This window comes from Pseudopipra pipra, chromosome 3 (genome assembly GCF_036250125.1).
Source record: "Pseudopipra pipra isolate bDixPip1 chromosome 3, bDixPip1.hap1, whole genome shotgun sequence".
NCBI classification, from domain to species: domain Eukaryota; kingdom Metazoa; phylum Chordata; class Aves; order Passeriformes; family Pipridae; genus Pseudopipra; species Pseudopipra pipra.
In genome coordinates this window covers 9,419,564-9,435,252 of record NC_087551.1, presented here as the reverse complement: position 1 = coordinate 9,435,252, position 15,689 = coordinate 9,419,564, and the positions used below count along the sequence as shown (strand labels likewise).

The 15,689-nt window shown below is 44.2% G+C and overlaps 1 protein-coding gene across 3 annotated transcripts in view; it reads right to left on the bottom strand.

The window, feature by feature from the left end:
• The window catches only part of SERTAD2 (SERTA domain containing 2), a 79,925-nt gene extending 64,656 nt beyond the window's left edge, over positions 1 to 15,269 (bottom strand). Inside the window, exon 1 of one of the 3 annotated variants that reach the window (XM_064647646.1) lies at positions 14,922 to 15,269. The gene's annotated coding sequence lies outside the window, so the exon portion shown is untranslated. The remainder of the gene's footprint in view (positions 1 to 14,921) is intronic. The other 2 variants (XM_064647644.1, XM_064647641.1) reach the window with 2 other exon arrangements.
• Positions 15,270 to 15,689: the final 420 nt, after the last annotated feature.

Here is a 15,689-nt window from a genome sequence, read left to right as displayed (position 1 = left end):
TCAAAAAATCCAAGGCATGAGGGAAAGACCACTGGCTGCATTCTCCAGCTTGCACACAGCCCTGGCATCATTCCAGGTCAAGAAAGCTCCCTTTTTTATTATTTTTTTTGGTCACAGTCAGCAACACAAGCCAGAAAATTACTCCCACTGCCAACTATTCTTTCCACAGGCATCAAAACACCAAAGGGACTCTGTGGACTTGTTGGCCATTTAGCCAGAAGCTTGTCAGGACTTCCTGGAACAGAGAGGACACGGAGGAGCTTTACACCTTTAGTGGTTCTTGGTTAAGTCAGAGACACACGTCATGAGCATGTTGCAGTTACACAATCAAATTAAATGTTGTACTGAGCATCCTGTCTCCTTCTCCTGACCACTCCCCCCCTCTCTCTCTCACACACACAGTGGGAAAACCTACTTCAACAGGTTCCAGAGAGATCCCTCAGCAACCCAAGTTTTGATTGTCTGTTAAAAAGGAAAGGCTTCCTCACGCTACTCCCTGGTACCTTCAGGAACAAGAGGCTCAAGGTCATCACAGGCCTGAAGGCCTCAAGTCAGAAGAATGGCACAACTTGTCTTGCCACAGGCCAGCCCACTCTGTGAGCTGCGGCCGTGCTGGAAGGAGACTCGGCTGTCAGAAGCAGCGTTGCTCAGCACAGACGTGACACTGGCCCCACACACGGCTTCTGCTGCCTGTGCTTGTCAAGATGCCAGGGCTGGACACAGCTAAATACCCCAGGGTAAGGGGAAAGCCCCAGTGATTTTCAAGCCACAGCTGCTACACCATTTGCACAGTGGAGAAAAGCCTTAGTAGGTAGAGAGACGCAGAAGGAGCTGGCAAGTTTTTCCTTGCTGTCCTTTTTCTAGGCAGTGGCAGATGATTTTGCTGTGGAGTCTCAGGTGTTCTGAACAATAGCTATGGAGCCAGTCCCTATTTTGGTGGTAGAAAAGGAACTGGCTTTCTGGGGAGACCCAGAGACAAGCCAAGCCAGTTTCAGACTGTCATTTTTCCTACTGTCTCATTCTGCTCAAATCACAAGCTGGAAAAACTGGAAAGGTAAGCAGTCCAAATTAATGGGAACATCGAGTGAACTGGTTTGTTTATGTATAGGTTTAACTGCATTAGGGAGCGCAATTCCAGCTTTGGGCACTACCTTTGCAGACATTCCCTTAACTTACCTTCTATCTGAGAAAGCCATGGGCAGGCCTGAATTATTCCTGGTCTGTCCCCAAAACACATCACAGTTTCTTGAAGCTTCATGCTTGTATGGCACCCATGACCACAACTCTTATAACTGGATGGCAACATTCATATCCTACCAGCTCATTCTTCCAACTCCATGTAATTAGGAGGGGGGGGGAAGCAACACCACAGAGCAGGAAGTTGTCTTTTTCCTCACACTGCTCCTCTGGCATTATTGTTGCCACATCTTACCCGTAGCACAGCATTTGCCCACCAAACTGATACTTTTCTTAAGCAAAAAAAAAGCACTTCTTTGGAGTCCTACAACTGGTAGGAAATAATCAATTTAAGACTAATGATTAAAAAATCCCCAGGTATATATTTATAGCTAATTTCTACCATAGAGTAGACTTCACCAGATGCTCAATTACATTTCCTCCTTAAGAGCAAACAAGGGCTCCTGCAGATGAGACCTTTCCAGCAGAGCTGTTGCAGATGGGCAGATCATGGTGTCCTGCTAACTATCCCCGAGACCACAGCGGTACAATGATTCTACTTGCTAAAAGCAATAACTTAAAGTAAGCACCACAAAGGGAAGAAAAGTGACATGGATCTTGCACATCACTCCTCTTGAAATTTTTTACAAACTGCAGGGTGGAGCCATATTCTGCAGACAGGGAAATTTAAGAGTAGTGGCTTTGCTACAAAAGTTAGTGAAAGAGTGAGTGCCTGATAACCCTGTACATCAAGGGCTGGTCATCCTCACCATATTCCATATCATCAGCAATCCCAGAAGGCAGTTTCTTCTGTGTGCACATTAAAAACCTGAATGAAAACATAAATGAGTCAAACTGCCTTGCACAGTTTAAAACTACAGTTTGATATAACTGCAAGTCATTGCTATTAAAAGTTAAAAAAAAAAAAAGTCTCAACCTACCAAATAAAGCCCCACAGTCCACTGCTGAGTGTTAATGACAACTGCTGCATCTTGGAAAGCTGTTCAATAATAAGGTACTATATTTCCCCTCCAGGACCAGAAATCAGGTACTGTCACCTACATAAAGGGCATACATAGGAAAATATCCCACAGCCATGTATCTCAGGCAGCAATCAAAATCTTGGACACTCTCTGCACACAGAAATTTGGTTTTATGATCATATATTTCAATTGGTCAGCATGCTAAAAATCTCCAGTCAAAATTCCTGGCTTTTCCAATTAAGCTTATAGACAAAAAGTCTTTTTTCTTTTAATGACATTGCCATTTATTGCAAAGCTATGATGAGTTCTTATCTCGTTGTGGTGCCCCGTGATAACTCATTATTCACTGAACTTCACTTTTTGATGTATGAGGAACAGCAACATATACTTAAATAGTTCTATTTAAACTGGTCCTATAGCTGAAACAAATCATTCCAAGAACAGCACTGCATTACACTCAGAACTGCTCAAAAGCTTAGGATACAATATTCTTCAGTATTCACAGAGCTTAATATCTTCAAACAGAAATTACTCAAGCTGATGTATCTCTCATTATTATTAAGTCAAAGTTCTTCCAAATGAGAAGAGGATGATTGATAGTCAGAGATTACCCGGGCCAACACAGTGAGAGATCACACTCTTTATGGCCAAAAGCAAGCCTGGGAGGGCTCAGTTTCCCACAGCTGAGCACGGAAGGCTGCAAAGCAACCTCAGCATCCCTTGTCCCAGAGCCCAAGCACCTCCTTCATTCAACATCAGATCTATCCCGTGCTGATGGGCAACAGAGCATTGACTAGTCCTTCTAGGCCACGGGTGCAATGCAAGCTTTCAAATTTTATATAAGAGGGAAAACCAAAAGAACACACAACAACAAAAATCCCCCACAGCCAGAAAACAACACATGCACCAGCACAGCTCCAGGCATCTCCCCTACCCCTCCAGTTACCCTCCAGGAGGTAAAGTGAGATGTCAGGACCTTTCCAGGAATAAGCAGCACTGCTTGGATCGGGTTCTTTGCTCTGCCAACACTGAAGGGATTGGTTTGAGAATTCAAGTTGGTTAAAGGTGGGGAGTCCAGTTCAGGATGTCTAGTAATACCTCGGAAAGTGAAAATAGGGGCATTGGCCTGGCCTGTTCACTACTAGCTTCCTAAACTAGATGCTTCTGGCACACTGGTACTGCAGGAGAGGAGGAGCCAGATTCACATGTCCTAAACTGCACTTAAGTCACTGTATCTTTTATTTCCTTCTGACTTTTGGCCTTCAAGCAGAGCCTTAGGTGGAATTTAGGCCATGAGAACCTGGTCTTCAGCCTCTCAGCAAGTGGAAATACCCACAGCTGACTCAGGCTGGAAGATATTGAACACTTTACAGGAGAAAATACACCTGCTGAGTGTACTGATATATATATATACACAGCAGAGCAATTCTTCTGCCTCAGGCCCCCAGACTTTAAACTCTGACACAAAGAAAAGCAGAGTTGAATTTATACACATGGAGCATGCTGCAGCTGGACACTGCAGGTGAAGTGTGGGATGTGAACATCCTCCACCTGCTGACCGTGCTCTGCAGGATCCAGAAGCCAGTTTTCAAAGCAAGAGCTTGTATGTAACACCCCTCATCCCTGTTAACCACTGCACTGCCTACTGAAGGAAAGCTACTGAAATGTTTCCAAGAGCACAGGGAGTGTTATTTCCTTTCCATAGCTGTTATGTATCAGGAAAGCTTGTAAGCAGATAATATCTCAGGCACAGGTAAGAAAGATGGCAGAGTTAACATATCCAAATCTTTTTCACACACAAGCACACACCCTGAAATAAGCCAGAAATGCTAATAGTGTGTATTGCACTATAGTATAAACAGTAATTATGAAGCTAAAGAAAGTAGCAAAGCATCCCTGCCTGAAGGGTCTTCTCCAGGCTACCATGCATCAGAGAAGAGACAAACACAGAGGCTTGAGACATAGTAAAAGAAAAGCTCTCCCCAGATACAAAGTCCATCACTATGTCCTAATACGCAGGGGTATTTCACTCTCCAGGGCAGAGTGGCTTTCTGTGACAAAGTTTCATGTCCCAGATACAGAGCATCTTCCCAAAAGCACTTTGGGAGGAGCAGACAGATACAGTCTATCCCGCACAGCCTTCAGCTTCAGTGGCACAGGAAGGTTTCACAGTCCCTGCCTGCAGTCACAACAGTTCCAAAGGAAAACGGCTCAGCTGTTCTCACCTCAGAACAGGAATTCTGTGCTGCAGAAAGCCTACAGACCCCATCACCCATATCCCCCTGTCCCAAACCCAAGGTACAGCAGGGAACAGGATAGTACTTGGAACTCCTAAGGTCAGAATGTTTGGTCACTGTGCAGAGTCAACTCATAAGGGATGTTAAGAACAGGGCTGCAACTTAAACCCACCCGTCACAAAGAAGCAGAAAGGAGCTTCCTCTGTCCATGCACTTAGACAGGAACCTGTCCTTCAAAAAGCCAAAGTGCTTCACATACAAGGCACCAGCACCTTGTATCCTCCATGCAGCAGAGCAGGACTTAGCTCTCTCTGATGAGGCATACTGAAGATTTCCTCCCTGCCATTGCCACCCCAAGCCAAGTCAGCTGAGGTCTTGCAGCAGCAGTGCCCTAAACCTCCAGACTATCCCATCCAAGATGGAGGGATGACTCTCAGCTCCTGCAGTAGAAACGAGTCTGCCTTGCAGAACAGACAGTGGTTAAAATGAAGAGCAGGAATGGGGAGCAGAGAGGCTCTTCCTGTTTGCAGAGACACTCCCCAGGGAGGAAAAGCCACTGGTCTCAGCTCTGAGAACAACTGGTCCAAAACACCAGTTCACTGAACGCACCAAAGGCCCTGGGGGCGGGCAGCATATCCTGGACTCTCCTCTACCTCATCTCCAACTGCCCTTCGAAAGAAGGAGGCAGCAAAGACATGTCCAGTCCCATGGGTGTGCATTTGGAGAGTTTCAAGAGTGCCTCAAGAAGCTCCAGCAAAAGAACCTCCAGCTTCCACATTTAGGTTTGAACCACAGAGCTGGTCACAGCTGCAAGGAGAGGACATTGCCCAGTCATGCTCAGCAACAGAGAAAGGTAACAACAGAGTTGTTAAGGCAGAGCACTGAGATTAAGGGGCCCTTCTTTCTACTGCCTGTTCTGACACCACATTAAACACTCCTCTACAAAAAGATGCACAATAAAACTCTTTCTTGACATCACAGGATCACTTAAGACTAAGTTAATTGAGTCAGGGCCCAGTCTTCTTGTAAATCAAGAGAAAGACAGAATATATACAAGACAGTCAATTTACACGAACAACGGATGACATTTTTTAAAATCAGACCTTTTTCCTTGTGCACTCAGTACTACTAAATTTTGCCTTGTCCTGTGCAAAGCATACAAGGTTAGAACAAAACAAGGCCTTCTCCCACACTTGATGTGACATTGGCAGTGCCAGATGTCTTCCTGTTCATCTTCCCACACCTGGGGGTGTCCCATAAGTACCCCACCGTTTCCACTCCACATCATGCTTAAATAAAGAAAAACAGTTTACCAGTGTTACTCCCTCTTCCCAGTTTTTGGGCCACAAACAAAAGCGAACAACATGCAACTGCTCCATTTATGTGTCCCAAGAACTGGCTCTGCACACTGGTGCCTGAAGAACAAGCACATTGCAAAAGCATTATGTTTCCAGTGGCAAGATGGATGGGAAAAGTGCCAGCCACTAGCTATAACCCTTTTGTCATGCCAATTGCTGGCTGCTATGAGGATGTACTTTAGATACCTCCTTAGAAAAGAGCTCTGCATCTCATCCTTCCAGATGGAGGAGGAATGATTCATACACACATAAGCATGCTAGAGTGATGGCTGAAGAGAAAACATTTTCTTTATGTTTTCTGTTTTGCATTACAGGCATGATCAGGGGCCTTAATCACAGCAAAAACTGAATTGAAGACAATGACACTTTTTGCCCCAAAGAATGCTTGTGCAAAACCCCAATTCTACTTCTCACTGGCAGTGTCAAGCCTCATGTTGCAGGCACACACCTTACATGCCTCATTTCCCTGCTTTCCCATTTTCACAGCATTTCTCTGCACAGAACGTGACAGAATAACCCCGCTCACAAAGCCACCACATCACAGAGTGACAAATACAGGGGAAAGCATCCAAGGGAGGGATCAGGAGCTCGGAGCTCTAAATTGACCAAGGACCGACTTGTAAAGCAGAAGGAAAGCAAAGGATCTCTCTTCTTTCCAGACACACCAGGGACTGAAATGCACACATTTACCAGGCCTAGAACGGCTGATAAATGCAGAATAGATAGAAGACTCAGCAGCCAGAGCACTTGTCTGCATGGTGTCTGTTTCCTTCATGGAGGCCACTGCAGGGATCTCCTCCCCATCTTACCTGGACAGCACCTTTGCCACACACTCACACTCCTCTCAAGGGCCCTGCATCCTGTGAATCTTGTTCTGCTTCTCAGTATTAACCTGTAAATTCCCACCTAATTACTTTCCTCTGGCCTCTCTGATTTGTGAAGTCCTTGGAGCAGAGATTCTCTGTAAGCACCTGGAAAGTACCTGAAATATCCCTAGTCCTGCTGTGAGTAAATAAACAAACAGCAGTGCGTAAGCACACAACATGTATATTAAACCAAGCATGTAAGAGTCAACTCTGACAACAAAAAATAGGGCTGTAGCTTCTTCCTAGAGACAGTGGCAGGAAATCTACACTTTGGGGTACATCCACTGACCAGGAAAACCTTCAGATTTGCACTCCTTGCCACACATTTCCCTCCTTCCCCCATCACACTACCCATTTCTGGAATCTATGCCTCACTTTTTATTATAAATTATTCTAATCAGTTTTGTGGCATGGCAGAAATCCAGCATAACCTTCAGAAATATACATGCACACATTGGCTATACAGCTTCTGTATTTCATAGGAGCCTTTCAAGGAGCCTGGTGCAGAGTCTGGGAGGATTTGGCAACCCTTCTCAGCAGCACCCCTATGGTGGGGACCCTTTCCTAAAGGGTGCTAGATGCATTCACCTATACTATTTTCTTTCTTTGTAAAAGAAGGATTTTTTTTTTCCTTAATCTCTCATTAAAGCCAGGAAAAAGCGTTCAAGTAGGAATTTTTCCTCTCCTGTTTTTCAGGTTGAAGTAGTATGACTTGGGGGTGGTGAAGGGACTCGAGAGAATACCTGAAGTCCAACACAGACCTTTTTTCCCACCCCACCCTCTCCTGAACGGGAAGATGTAAGACAGTGCTCCAGCTCCTTCAGAATCAGAGTTCAAGTGAGAAAGAAAGGCAAAGGAAAAATAAAAAATAAAACAATAAGCACAGAAGGCCCCAGCAATTATATGGGTTCTTAACTTTTCCTGGGTAAGGAGCACAGGCTACACTTGTAGCTCTTGAAAACATCCCTACACAGTTTGTTCACTCACCCTGTTAACAGCTCCAGAAGGAATCTGGATCTGTTGCTTTCCCATAAAACTAATAAGGAGGTCTGAACCCCACATTGGGGAGGGACAATAGAAAAAAACAAACACAACAAGAAGGAATTTAAACACAAAGCACTACCATCTTGTTAAATAATAGGTTAAGAACTCATCTGCAAGACTGTCTTAGCCAATGAGGGACATAAATCAGGAAGATACAGTAATACTCTCTAGCATGCAATTAGTCACTGCTGTAAGCACTTTAACTCTGGATTTCTTGGATTATACTGCTGTTTGTAACAACTATTACTGTTGCTTTGTAGGAGTGATATGATAGCTGTCCAAGCACCACAATCAAATCATGCTACCAGGACATTTGGGCAATGGATTATCACAGCAAAGGAAATGGATTATCACAGCTTTTATTCTCAACAAGGATAAGAACAAGATGAGATATCATTTTGAACATGGCAGGAGGGACAAGCAGAAAACAATACCTGAGACTTACTTTTTTCCTTCTCCTTCTTTTGGACTTTCCAAGGTATGAATGCTAAAAAAAATTCTGCCAATCTGAAAAGACAGAAACTGCCTTTTGTAGAATTTGCATGGAAACATTTGAAAACAGAAAAAATTCAAAATATTCCAAATCAAAGGACAGTAAAAATAGCCTCCTTGCATTGGCTGAATTGTGGAAGGATGCCTTGTTTCTGGGTGTTTCCCATTGCACATCTGGCCACTGCTGCTTTCACTTGACATCAGGTAACAACCTCTGTTCCTTTGAAAAGGTTTAATAGTTTAAAGGTTCTCTTAAAAAGCTGTACCTTTTACATGACCACTGAAAACCTATCCCATTTTATACCTTAGTTCTCACACTGCATCTCAAAACATATATTAGCTTTTTTAACTTCAAAAATCTTGTTTGATTTTTTTTAAGAGTATTTTGGTACCTTCAACACATAAATACATACTTTTTTGGTGCATGGTACTCGAGAAACCCTGATTCTGACCTCAATTTCTTCGGCAACGGCCAAATATTCCAGTACAGGATGAGGGAAAACACACTAGTCTTAACACTGTGATGCAGTTTGAGAGATCACTAGTAGCCTCTACATACTAAAGATAAGAAAAGACTAAACCAGAAAAAACAGTCAAATAAATATAAGCAGAAAAACAAACTTAGAAAAATAAAAATAGAAGTGAGCTCTGCACAGGATAGAAGAAGCAAAAAAACTTGCTCTGCTACAGCTCAGGGCATGTGCCTGAAGCTGAGGACACCTGGGTATTATTCCTGGCTGTGGTCCTGACTCCTTCTAGGTGACTGCACCAATTCATGTCACACCTCCAACAGGCTCCCCCTTCACGTTTTCTGTTTGGACTACAGGTCAGCAGTGGTGAACCTTTTCCTTGCCAAGGATGGATGACACTAAACACTACTGGCATGCCACACCTCAACATGGACCTTAGCACTGCATGACAGCGGCACAACCGCTTCCCATACCAAACCCAAGAAGTGTGGGCCACAGAAAACAGGATCTGGATGACAGTCCCCCAGATCTCACATTCCCACCATAAGCTTTTTAAGGAAGGCTCGGTTGCTATTTATTTGTACCCTGCATAGGGCAGTGTTATTTGGAGCCCTTATTGTGATTCTATAAGCAAGCAGCAACACTGGTAGTTGATTAAGACTAGAAAGAACAACAACAAATGGGAAAAATTTGTCTGGAAAGAAATGGAGGGAATCAAAACAACAACAAAAAAAGGAATTCAGTAGGACAAAAAGAAAGAAAGCAGCTGTTCAAAAGATACTTGGAAGGAAACTTAAAAAAGATAATCGAAAGTGAAAAAGGCATCCACAGGAACATCTGACTTCATTTCAGCCAAAAACATGGTGTGGGATTTTTTAATAACAACATTGAAATTGGGTAATCAAACAAGCAATATTTTGTTTTGCCCCACAGCAAATACATGAATATAGACTTTTAAATTTTTAAGAGAAAGAGTCTAAGCTCTCAATGCACTTGTTCTCAGAACTAATGCTTTAACCACATTAGTAACAGCTTATGACAGGACTGCAGAGTAACTACAATTCCTTCTCTATCTAGAAGCTACTTTTTCAGAGTCACCATCCCTACTATAATTTTGCAGTTGTTACAGACCCTTGTTATATCTCTAAGTTCCTCCCTATTTTACATGGTAGGAGCTAAAGAGGTTTTGTTCTGGTTCAGCTGAGATCTCTCCATCCCTTTTTATTCCCCTCCATTTCTGTGTTTTTAAACTGCCCTTAACTGGACACACATGGCAATGCCAGATATGAAGTACTGTGGATCACTACAACTATGGGCAAATATTTTAGAGAATCAGAAATTTAATTGCATGTCACGTTACTCCAACTTCTCTGCCCTTCCTGTCACTTCACCTGCTCGTAATCATTAGAAAGCAGAGTGTCAATTCTAAGCTGTAGTTGAGCACTAAAAGCACCACGCTGGCCCTCACTGGATCTACTTAATTAGAGATTAGGAGAGACAAAGCATAGGGAGAATATAAACATCATTTTGCCAGTTTATCAGTAAACAGGTTTCGGTTACCAAAGAGATAAGACTGAGGCTGCCTGTTTTATCTGTGTGGCCGGACTGGCGAGTTTACTTTCACTGGAACCACGCCTGCATCAGAATTCCCTCTGAAATGTCAACATGAACCATATTATTAATTTTCCAAGTTGCTGACCTTTCGTGTTGTCTGCATCATAAATCCAGAATTCTGAACCGTTTCTATTCATACAAGAACGTGCTCCACACGTCTCACGGTATCTGAACTCGGTACACAGGCTGCTCACACGTCACAAAACAGATGCTCGCTGCAGCATCCCTGAAGAAGCTGCTGAGTTGGACCTTCCTAGTTCCATAGAGTCCACCAAATTAGCATCAGTTATCCTATCCAGCACGAAGGCAAAGAGGTTTCCTAGGTTACCCCAAAGTTCTTAGTGCATCCTCGCATGAAAAAAATAGTTTCACAGTATTTTATCAAGGGTCACAGCACACGATCACATTAAAATAACTTGACTGTCAACTTGAGTTTAATTTCAATCAGGAAGAAGGAAAGAAAAACCAAAGTCCTTGGATTAGGAGACGGCCATTCCCACTTACATCTCCTCCCAATTAAAATGTTTTATATAGATCATCAGAACCTAATGCATCATACGCTCTACACAGCATGCAACATAAGGCTGTCGGTCTGTCATTTCTCTGGAAGAGCTCAATGTGATGAATGATCTGGTTACTCCTCTTTCTGGTATAAAAGATGGAGAAGCTTTGAGACAAAGAAATAAAGGCCAATGCATATTATAGATCTCACAGGGCTTAATATCATCCCTCCTGACTCACACCTCTGAAAACAGTTAAGGTCACTATTTCTCCTTTATTTTGACTATGGATTTCAGTACATCACATTGGAACTCTACAAACATTTGACAGAATTTAATTTAAAGTAGAAACAGGAATGTCAGGAACATACAGCATTTCGGCTACAACAAACAATGCCACACCAGCATGTCATAAGAAAAATAAGTGACCTTCCCTCTTGACTCTGCTGACAAACACACTTGAAGACACTTGCAGGCCAGGATGTCAGTGTGATTTCTGGAAGATAATCTAATAAATAAAGACTTAAAAGAGTTTTTAAAACCCCCCAAAACTGCTACTTATTGCCTGAACTGAAAAACCTGCCTTTCCAAATCAACTAATGGTTTGGCAAGCCTACACGAAAGGCAAACAAACAAAAAGCATCTTTTCCTTTTAACATAGAATCTGCAATAAGAAAAAGAAATCAGCATTTTATTGATTTCCATAATGCCATCTCTACAGCTTAACAAACTCACTCAGCTGCTAATGCACCGATGCTATGGAGCCTTCCCATATAATTATACACCCTCCACTTTGCTGAGCCCCAGGGCGCTGTTTCCAACTTTCCAGAGGACCACTGCACCAAAAGTAAAAATAAAAAAACCTCTCTTTCATTACCCAAAGCAAACTGCAAACCAGATTTTGCTTATTTAAATGGGAAGTTAGAGAGACTTAATTTTCAAGGCAGGGAATAATCTGCTAGTCTGCATATATTTTCAGATTTGATATCGTGACAATGAACTCTCACTCAAACTCTCCCCACTTCTAATTTTTTTTCTTCCTAAGAGTACACAAAATACAGCATATAAATATTGCAACAATTATGATTTCCAGGGAGAGATTCTAAAGTCCTTCTCAGCTGAGAAGTGTTTCAAGAGGGCAATTCAGAATCAGACATAGATACTTTTGTGAATGTCACTGTAATTAACATTATAAAAAAATTATAAAATGTTACCATTGCTATAGTGAATATTTTATAAGTGAATGTATACTTCAAAGATATTTTTATTAGGTTTTTGTTTTAAGAAAGCAACCCTGGAACACCTTCTAAACCGAATTTAAGGAAGATATCTTCTTGAAGTCTAAAATCAAAGATGTCCTAAATAATTAATGAAGTAAATTCTGCAATTTTTCTCCATTTCTCAAACAAATTCAGCAGTCCATAACCAAACAGACAGCTCCAGTATATTTCAGTGAGAGTTTTGTTCAACTAGGGACTGCAGAATTTGGCCCAATTAATCTAGTACTGTCTATCTGGAAAGAATGTAATGGAACTCTGCAGTGTAAACACCCTCCCCAATGACAGAGTCCCCTTTCCTGCTCCCCCTGTTTATCCTGCCTTGATAGTTCAGATCCAACTGCACTGTATTCACCATGTCCATCATGATTCAATGTGCCATGTGAGCTAAAATAATTAATTTTGCTAGGGTTTCCAATGAATATATTAAGTTGTAATCAGTTAATCTATTTCCTCTGCGAATGGTGAACTTCGTGGATTTTTGTTCAACAAACAAACAAACAAGTTGACAGTATCAATACAGAGTTGGAGAACCACTAAAAACAATCTAGTTTGCATAATTAATGTTAATTACAATAACATCTCAATCAGTGACACAAAGGCTTAGCAATGAACACAGTCATACGAGGAAGTGAAAACATCAAACAAACATGAAAGGTTCTTGCCTTGTTCTGAAAGAGTATCAAGCAAACTTTCAAGAGATTTATAAATAAGAACAGAAAGGCAGAAGACAGTTCTGCTTTGTTAGACATATTTTCTTTACAGGCTGCTTAGTACGGGAGCTTTCTTCTGAGATTGTAACAAGACAGTGGATCTGAGCTGTGGACACACCAGATAATACTATCTTTTCACAACATCACATCCAAGTCATTATCAACCGCTTTAAAGAAAAACAACTGGGGGCCTGATCCTTCTGCCAGTGATTTCAATAGCAAACATTTAAACAATGCGATGTGGATGTTTGGGGGTTCTAGAGACAGAGGGGAATTTGAAAAAAACAACTCCAACTTGAACACAGTGTGTAGGTATGGAATCCCTCAGGCAAAGAGGAATTTCAAGACAAGATAATTAATATTTCAGCAATCTTTTTCCTACTTTCCATAGCAACAAGGGAAATCTAAACAGACAGAAAACTTACCTGCCTGTTTCACTTGGCAGCACAGAAGTCTTAAAACGGGGGTTTTTTTGGTACGGTCACCTAACGGAGCAGATTCACATTTAATCCTCAGAAGTTTTCCTCACGGCCCAAGAAAAATATTTATCCAGTATATTCTCATTTTAAAGGAAAGGGAGGGGGAAATAGTTATGAAAAAATAAGCGCCACTCTACCTCACCCGGGTTGGTGCTGTAGTACACAAGTAGTCACACAGGCATCGTAGGGAGTACCTGCGCAGTAAAGCACCACTCAGGGTGAGTAAGGGTGGTGTAATTGGGTGTGCTGAGAGAAGGAATGAGAGCCTGTCACATCATTACTACAGGGGCCTTTCTGAAAACATGAGTTTCTTGATTACTCTTCCCATTAATGCAAATCTGCTCCGTTAATGAAGTTACACCGGTGCTAAACTGGTACCAGAGGAGAAACAGGCCCTGTTTCATGTTGATTTAAGAGACCACAGCTCAAGGACCTCCCTATAAAGGTAAAATTTAGGAAGTTATCATGTTATGTTGGGCAAGATACTCCTTGGGAAAAGGACTGATTTTCTACTTGGTATCATTCTTACAGCTGATTTTTTATTCCCCTCCCTCTCTTTATAGATAGAAGCAAGACAAGATATGGTAAAGACTTCGTTTCCTCTAGAAACTTACTGATCTTAAGCACACTTAAGACTACACTTGAGTACCCACTGAGTAAAGCCACATTTTACTAGTATTTATTTACAAGAGTGCTTGCCTTAAAAAAGAGAAACTTCATGTGGAGGACTCCCAGAATGATGCTGACCTTTCCTCTTAACAAAAGTTCAGTAGATTTATTTTTCAGATGCCTGAGAAAGATGATTTTGGAGCGCTGTGAGGTTTGGTAAACCTTCAATTCAGCAATTAGCTCCCATGTGATATGAATTACAAAGATCAAGCAATTAATATTAATAAATAAACCCAGCAAAGTACCAAGGGTTTGGACACCCTGTGTATGGAAAGGCTGCTGTATTTGCTGGGGGTTTTCCATCCCTCTGTTTTATTTTAGCTACTCTGAACATACAACACATGAGAACATATACCACATTCATGCTTCTAAAAATACATTAAAGAGAGAGAGAAAAAAAAATTAAAAAATCAATAGCAATGAAACAGAGACACAATGTGAAATGTTAAGCACTCCCAAAATCAAGCCAAAGCCACCAAAGCTCCCCGCTGCGGACCACGGCTTCCCCCTTCCAAAAACGGCAAGTCAAGCCCAGGTAACACCGAAACATCCAGGAACGACAGGGTGGGGAGGAGGATGGAGCAACCTAGCAATACAAAAGGTGGGTTTCCCCCGGTTTTCCAGGACGGACACTGCCCTGAGCCTGGTACGGAGGGGGGGGGGGGGTTTGTTCGACCCAGGGGCGGCTTTTCGGGATACCCTCCCCATCACCACAGCCTCAACCCGGGGGGATGGGGATAAATAAAATAAACCCCACAAAATAAAACCCACAAAATAAAATAAAAATCACAACATAAAATAAATAAACCACAAAAAAAAATAAAAATCACCACCGCCGGCAGCACGACGCGCATTGGAAGTTGGCAACGGCGCTGGCGGGGTTATTATCTTAATTTTCTTTTTTTTCCGTCCCTTCTCTGGCGGTCCGAGTGGGCAGTGCCCAGCGCCGGGAGATGGGGATGCCCCAACTTCGGAGCAGTTGTCGGTGCCCGCGCCCCCCGCGCCCCCCGAGCCAGCCCGCAGGGGCCGTGCCCGGCACTCACCCGCTCCGGGGGCTCCGCGGCGAGGACCGGCGAGGGGAGCGGGGGGTCTGCGGAGAGGGGGGGGGGACGCGGTGGGGACACACAGACACACACACACGCACAGGCGGGGGGAGCGCTTTAAACCGTGGGGAGGTCACTGCGAGACGCGCGGCGCTGCCCGGCTCTATCCCATGCCGCCGCGGTGGCCCCGAGCTGAGCGGGGTGAGCCGGGCGGGCAAGCGGCCGCGGCGGGGAGGATGTGACACGGTGACAAGTGCGGCCCGCCAGCCCTGTGCTGGGGGAGGGGGGCCGGGGCAGCCCAGGCAGCGCCGCCCGCCCGCACACACGGCATTGACGGCGCTGCCGTGACTCACACACGGGAGTTGGTCACAGGGCGGCACCGCGGAGCGGGGGACGGAGGGGGGCGGGTCCCGCCCCCTCGGCCGCCTCACAGCCAATGGCGCGCCGCGGTGCGGCGGATTGACAGCGCGGCTGACCAATGGCAGCGAGGACGCGCCGCCAGCGCCCGAGCGGCCCCTCCGGCCCAATGAGTCTTCTGAGGACACTCCGCCGCCAGGGGCCGGGGGGAGCCCCGCGGGGGCGGGCGGCCGGGGCCCCCGCGACCAATCAACGCCCAAGGTAGCGTTGATGGGCGGCGCGGGCGGCCAATCAGAAGCGCGTGCGGGGGGGGGGGGGAAATATGGTCACGCAGGGAGGCAGCGGGGGCGGTGGAACCTCCGCGGGCGGGGCGGGGCGGGGCGGGGCGGGGCGGGGCGGGGCGGGGCGGGG